This window comes from Rana temporaria, chromosome 4 (genome assembly GCF_905171775.1).
Source record: "Rana temporaria chromosome 4, aRanTem1.1, whole genome shotgun sequence".
In the NCBI taxonomy this organism is placed as follows: domain Eukaryota; kingdom Metazoa; phylum Chordata; class Amphibia; order Anura; family Ranidae; genus Rana; species Rana temporaria.
The window spans coordinates 12,089,669-12,097,433 of record NC_053492.1 but is presented as its reverse complement, the minus strand read 5'-3'; the positions used below and the strand labels follow the sequence as shown (position 1 = coordinate 12,097,433).

General features: G+C 46.2%; 1 long non-coding RNA gene across 1 annotated transcript; it reads right to left on the bottom strand.

The window, feature by feature from the left end:
• Window positions 1-4,139: 4,139 nt before the first annotated feature.
• LOC120935258 lies at window positions 4,140-5,880 on the bottom strand. Its single transcript, XR_005748384.1, has 3 exons — window positions 5,841-5,880; window positions 4,282-4,395; window positions 4,140-4,154 (listed from the first exon to the last, which is right to left on the bottom strand). It is a non-coding gene; the product is annotated as an uncharacterized LOC120935258 (long non-coding RNA).
• Window positions 5,881-7,765: the final 1,885 nt, after the last annotated feature.

Below are 7,765 nucleotides of genomic sequence, written 5' to 3'. Positions count from 1 at the left end.
CGTGCCTCGCAAAGGGAAATTCCAACAACCTACAGCTAGATAGTGGATGAAAGATCAGCGTGTATGTACCATGGATGATGCACGTTTGCATCCCTCCACAGGACAGCCTTCCTTCCTTCAAACTTCTCAGTGATTGAAAAGAAAGCAGCACCCAGGTGGGTCAGTCATGAAGAGAGAGAGGGTGTTGTCACCTCCAGTACCCCTCTACCAACACAGCAGCCTGCTGGGATTTCCCTGGTATGGTGCACTACAAGCTCCAGCATGCTCTGTCAGCCTATGTGTATGCATAGCACAGGCGAGTAGGCCTGCTTGCTGACAATTTTTGGGGGCGTCACTGTGCCCATTAATTGCTGCCACTGTACCATCAAACACGGCCACTGTACCAACACAGCCACTGCCTGTCAGCGCACATAAGGCTGGGTTCACACTACGGTTTTCCCGTCCGTCAGCCGCATACGATTTATATGGAAAACCGTATGCGGCTGAAACGGACGGGAACGTATGGAACCGCACACATGTGCGTTTTCTATTGACATTAATGTTAAAGGAAAACGTATGCGTTTGCCATACTGTTTTAAAAACGACCGCAAAACCGTGGTTGAACACGGTTTTGCGTACGTTTAAAAAACGTTTTGCCAGCAAATCGTACGCACCCGGATGCATCTGAGTGCATACGATTTGCAATGCATTCTCTATCTATACGTTTTCCCGTCCGGGCCCGTACGTTTTCAATACTGAAATCGTATGCGGCTGACGGACGGGAAAACCGTAGTGTGAACCCAGCCTAAGTGAGTGAGAAAAAAAAACTTATTTGCAAAATGTTATAACAAACAAAAACAAGTTTTGTCTTTTTAAATATTCTGTCTTTTTTCGCTTAGGATCAGGCGTGAGCAATTCTTATTGCCCAACAGCCCAGACATGCAGTTCTGGGCGCTGGGCAACCGATTTAAAAAACTGGCTCCTAACTTTTTCAGTTGGCTCCTAGATTCTAAGCAAATTTGTCAAGCCTTGACTTACTGGTAACGTCTTTTCCGGGAGTCTTTCAGGACAGCAACCTATGAGAGGATAAAGAGCCTGATCCCTTTGCTGACAACAAGATCAGCCTCTAGTGTCAGGTAAAAGGTAGGAGAGCTAAATCACGTTGCCGCTGCACAGATCTGTCACGGAGTAGCCTCGGCTTCTCTGAGATCTCCCTACATTCAGGCTTGTTCGATTGTTAGCTAATGTCATCTTGCCCAGGTACTGCTAAAGATTGTAACCCTTACTTTTAGGAAGGAAACCCCTTATTGACACATGAACCAAAGTTAAAAGGAATATCCCACGAGGGCCCACAATGAGTAAAGTTTGGTCCTACTTGGGAAACTGCAGACCTAACACTGGTCCAGCTGCCATAATGCCTCCAAATCTCAGGTAAGTGAAGCATAAAATATAATCTTAAGGGATCCCTCTTAGTAGCCAGACCACCGGGTTCCCAGAGCCTTCAGGACAGAGAACCATGGTCCTTTAAGCCAGTGTGATACAATGAGAAAGACAGAAGTGTTCTATGCCCACATTAAGACTGTGGGTGGGCGAGATGGCATAGCACCTAGGGAAAATGCCAGCTCTGAGCGACAGCATCTACCCAAGAGTGCCAACCCTTTACTGGTTTAGGCCCAAAGAGGAGGTTTTATGGGAGGAAACCAGAGTTCCTGGAGGAAACTAGAGATCCCAGGGTTAACCGCCCTATAGACGGTTCCTATGGAAGTGCCTGCAACTACAAGAAGAGGACTCCACTGAGTTTAGTCATAACTTCCATCACCAGATTTTAGGTGCATTCAGGGTGCTGTGGCCATAGCCCAGCCTTTCTACCTGGGTCACCCTTTAATTTCACACAAAGGGCTCTGTTCCTGTCTGCTATGCGATTCAAGAATTGCCTCCGGCCCGGGACAAAGAACAGGTCCCCTGTGGGAGGGATATCGCACAGTCTTGGACATGCTGTTTATCACCCACCACTTGGGGGGCTGCCCGTCCTCTTACTGACTGTGCATCATTGTGTGACTGCAATTGTGTCAGACAATATTCTGAGATGTGAGACACCCCTTTCAGAAGAGAGTTCATTCTCTTGAGCATGGAATCCAAACAATACCCCTCTGTCTCCCAAGACTAGGTCGGTAAGTCTGGATCTGTGTGTAAGGCTAGAGTTCCCCCATAATCTCAATGCATTGAAAGGCTTGCTAGAGTTCCCCCATAGTAATCAATGCTTGTATGTAGATGTATCCTTTAACCCAGAGCTTCTAGGATTAATTACACAGAAGCTAAGAACAACCTTGCCAAATGTTATTATGTACTGAGCAGAGAACAATAACATAGATAAAGGCGTGCAGAGGGAACAAGGTTTTAGTTGGTCACACAGAAAATAGATTGCTATATTTTACACATGTTGTAGAATTGTGACGAGTATTACTTGTATAACCTAATTACTTAAATACGATTGGCTGAGCCAAGGGTGTTCCTTTTCTTGTATGATTTGATTAGGTGCAAGTACGCACGAGAAATAAAGTCTAGTCTTGGATTCACCATATTGCTGTGTGTGTGTGCTTGACTCGCCATGCATCAGAGAGCTCCATACATCCAGAAGTCCTAAAAAACCCGGGTCCAGTTGAACCACCAACCTTACACTGTGGAAACAAAACTGCGTCTGGAGGGAGCAGAGGGTACCAAACCAAAGCCCTCCGAGAAGCTGGACCCTAAGACTTCCCCGGCTTCCATCGGACCTAATGAACAGGAACGCCCTTTTCCACTGCTCTATCCCTGGTTGTGGAGCAGGAGTGTTTTTCTTGTCCTCCTGCAACCACCTCCTCCAGAGAAATGTTGTAATGAGGGGGTCTACTGGATTCACCATCCATGCCTTCTCCCACTTCTTAACAAGTGTTCTAGAAACCTGTGCATCTTACTAGGGTCTGGTCACCTGAAGGCCTTTAACCCTCTGTCATTCCATAGACAGGGCCACCCCCTGATATCGGGCCCTGGTCACCAGAGATCCCCTGTTTAGTTTCCTATATCAGGTGCATACAGGTGATGTGGTCATCAGGCACCATCCGGCCAGCAACCCTGTAACATCAAAATACTAGTGAAACATGCAGGGAGCTAGCTTGTTTGTGATTCAAACTCATGACATCAGCAGGGGCGGGTCCAGAGTCTAGTCTCGGGAGGGGCACTACCAGTAAATATTTTTTTTTGGGTGCAATTTTTTAGGGAAATTACTGGTTTTAGCACTTCAATGATCACGGCACCATGGTTGTTATGGTGTCAGGATGATTGAAGCCCATTATTTATATTATAAAGAGAAATGTATTCAGTGTTAATGACCCACCTGTGCTGATCTCTGTAGGAGTTTCCTCCTCTATAAATGTCCTCATTATTCCATCCTCCTCCATAGACTGCTCATCATCCCTCACATACGTCTCTTCTTTACCGTCAACTTTCTCTTCTTTACCGTCAACTTTACAATCTCTCAGGTCTCCACTCTGAATATATAATAAAAATGACATTAATGGGAACAATGCAGATAATGTACAGATCCTAATGATACTATCAGTGATTGTTCCTCACCTACCTGATGATGGTGGGGGATGGTGTGATCTTCCTGTGTGGAATCCCGGGAATACAGAGGACGGGGACATCTCTCTGGTGGGTTCCCATTACTGGATCCATCTGTGGGAAACACACACACTGACTGAATACATTGTTTCTATGTGTTTATCAGATGATGGGGGATCTAGGTGGAGCCTCCGTACTGCTCTTTCCTTTACAATAAAGTCTCCTCTTACCCAGTGATGTGAGGGGCGGCCGATTGTCCATCATGACGTCCTTGTAGAGATCCTTGTGTCCTTCTAAATACTCCCACTCCTCCATGGAGAAATAGACAGTGATATCCTGACACCTTATAGGAACCTGACACACACAATGATACAGTCACCATCCAGACACATCCCTTGTCTGTTACTGGATAATGTCCCAGAATTCCCGGCACTGCTCACCTCTCCTGTCAGCAGCTCCATCATCTTCTTGGTGACTTCTAGAATCTTCTCCATGTTGTGTCTCTCAGGTTTTAGGGAGTCACATGGAGGCACTGTGATGGTCATATGATCGCCTGACTTTGGAATCGGAAATCTCTGTATTGGGGAACCAATAGGAATATCATGTTACAATCCCAGAATCCTCCTCACCTCTCCGGTCAGGACTGTGTTTTATTAATAGAGATAAGAGTAATGTCATGTGACCTCCCAGAATCCTCCTCACCTCTCCGGTCAGCAGGTAGATGATCTCCAGGGTGAGGTTTAGTATCCTCTCAGTCATGTGACTCTGGTCCTTCTCCATCCTCATTGATGTGGCCATGCAATCTATACAGGTTTTCTGTAGACAGAGAATTATCTGCACTGTATTGGTTGTACAATATGAGGATGTAAGAGGTTAATAGTCGGGCTGCCTCCAATTGGAATTGGCACAGCCAATTTGTAGCTGTTGCTTGCAGAGTTACCAAAGTTATAATACACGCTAAGATTGAAGCTACACTACATTGTACAAGGTCCCAAAATACCCCCAAAAAAGTTGACCTACTTAAGTTTTTGGTGCTGCTTGTTGGCATCTATAGGGGCTTCCCCTTAATGGTGGGCATGAGTATCAAAGAATGTTCAAATATTGTATAATAGGAATATAGTTTAAATCTCCGTTCACATATATGCGAATCAGATGCAATAAAATATATTTGTCTGAATTGTAAAAATCCAAGAAAAACAACAACCACCAGTGATTGCGCTGATCCAGAAGACCCCAGCTGGGCTAAAGAGTTTGTATATTATATTCTCCAATCACTAAGGTGCTGCAGCTATTCAACTGGGTGGTGGACATATACTTATAGCTATACCTAAGAGAGAAGACAAAACAATTGGGCGAACACTGTCATCCCCCCTAATGCATTACCGTTTATTCAGACAGGAATTAAAACACAAAAACACAATGAAACAGTGTGTTTATAAGTGAATCCTCCTCTCCTGGGCTAGCTCTGTAAGATGTAAGGGCCGAGAGACCTGATGACTGCCATGACACAGCTCCAGCGCTCTCGCTCTACTGCACACGTGCCCGATGAAAGAAGGCCGTGACACAGGGAGAGGTAGACAGCGACGCGAGACGGCTGCACGCTGGGGTTGCTATGACACCGTGTGTAGAGGATTAATTTGATAATTGGTAAAAATCTATATAAGAAACCGTTCCCTTATGGTGTGGGTGCGACTTGATAAAAAGGTGACCACGCCTCGGAAGCGCATTGTCATAGCAATCCCAGCGTGCAGACGTCTAGCGCCACCATCTATCTCTCTCTGTGTCGCGGTCTGCTTTCATCGGGCGCATGCGCAGTAGAGCGAGAACACCAGAGCTGTGTCCTGGCTGTTTACCACGGTCATTGGGTCTCTCCTTCGGCTCACAGATTTCACTTGCATCTTACAGAGACGGCCCAGAAGAGGAGAATTCACTTATAAACACGCTGTTTCATTGGATTTTAAATGTGAGTGCATTAGCGGCGAGTGTTTTTTTTTCCTGTCTGAATAAACAGTATTACACTAGGGCGGATGACAGTGTGGGCTCTCTTGTTTTGCTTTATTTACAATCGTAAAAATGCTGGATTAAGATTGTGTGGGGGGGTGGGTTAGAATCGAGATTACGATCTATTAAAGATTAAGCATGCAGCTCTAATAAAAAGGAGAATAATAATGTGAATAAAAGACATCACAGTGATTATGGAGGAAGAGGGCGGACATGGCGGAGGGGTTACTGGGTGTAAATAGAAAATAAGATCTTATTACCTCCTCTGCTGCCACTTCCAGCAATGTCTTCGCTCTACTTCCTCCCGACTCACCTCTCTCCCGGAACTTCTTATTTATAACCGACATCACTTCCTGTATTTCATAGAGACTTCCTGTCCGGGTATAAACGAGATCACCACCTTGTGGAGCTCAGAGGAAATGCAGCCCTGAGAAATATCTCATCGTGTGAACGCGACCGTGTGTGTATGTACTGTATATCCTTACAGATGGGTCATCTCCACTCCCACTAATAAAACGCTAATTAGCTGCACACTGCACACCAGGAGGAACAGACTGATTAGGCTTCTTGAAGGCTCTGCAGCCGGTGTTCCGTCACATTAGGTGTCCTATCAGATTTTGTAACGGAAGTGACTTTTACCCACGGCCATCTTGGTACATCCCGCACTCGGCCACACTAAGCCTACAGTCTGAAGTCGCCAAGCGGACATCTTTTTTACACCTACTGAAGTCACGCATTTCACACTTATTTTTACCACTAAATTCAGCTTATATCGTGAAATACAGTATTTGGAAGTCTGTGACACTGTTTTTGATGTACAATTTTAAAAGCAGCGGCAAGCCTGCTGATCGCACACATTTCATAATCTAACAGAAGACCTTTGATTTTAAAATTAAACATCAAAACAGTGTCACAGACTTCTAAATACTGTATTTCACTATATAAGCTCAGTTTAGTCAGGGCCGGCGCTAGCGCAAGGCAACATGGGCACTTGCCTTACAGCGCCAGGGAACAGGGCGGAAAATTGACAGTGTCACTGTGTCAGTGTCTCTTTTGTCTCTGCGAGTCCCAGGATTACACACAGCAGGCACCTCCCGCTGTGTGTATTGGAGCTTAGTGTGTTAACTTTGGCCACGCTGTGAGAACAATGCGTCTATCACACAAGCTGATCTAGGAGGAGGGAGGGACCTATTCTCACAGCGGGGTCAAAGTTTTCACACTAAGCTCCGATACACACAGCAGGAGATGCCTGCTGTGTGTGAAGTATAGAGGAGGAGGGAGGGAGGGGAGCGCTGCAGCCACACTGGCAGTGTGTGTGATAAATTCTCTCTCATGTCACGCTGCCCCGGCGGCCCCTCCTCTCTTCTCGTCCATCCCCATTTGCTTGTGACATCCATCATCTGAGAAGAGAGGAGAGGAGAGGCCGCCGGGGCAGCGTGACATGAGAGAGAACTTATCACAGATGCTTCCTGCATACTGGCTGCCAGGCAAACGCTGTGCCCCGATGTGCTCCAATATGCCCCAATGTGTGCCAATATGCCCTGATGTGCACCAAGTGCCCTGATGTCCTGTGCCCCAGTCTGCTGTGCCTCAATGTTGTGTGCCCTGATGTGCTGTGCCCTGATGTACTGTAAACTTGTGCCCTGATGTGCTGTGCCCTTTACCCTGATGTGGCCTGGTGTGCCATACCCTGATGTTCACTGTGCCCTGATGTCCTGTGCCCTGATGTGCACTATACCCTGATGTGTTGTGCCCTGTGCGTGCGTGCACGCCGGGTTGGGTGGGGTCAAAAATCCTTGCACCGGCCCTGAGTTTAGTAGTAAAATAAGTGTGGACTGCAAGACTTCGGTGGGTGTAAAAAGATGTCTGCTTGGCGACTTCAGACTGCAGGCTTACTGCGGGGTGTACAAAGATGGCAGGGACGGAACACTACTTTCGTTGCAAATTTTGACGAGTTGCCTAATCTGACGGAACACCGGCATTACATGTAAATGGTGGACAGATTGTTACTGATGATCTTCTGATGTTTATATTGAGCTATTTGTGTAGAGTCCTGAGTGCATCCTCCATGATTTATTTAATGTTCTCCTTTTATGTTGCCTTTGGAGGATTTTGGCTGTATAAGGCTAATACAGCCATTGTCAACCTTTTCAACCTATAGGAACACTTGAAATAACTTTCTGGG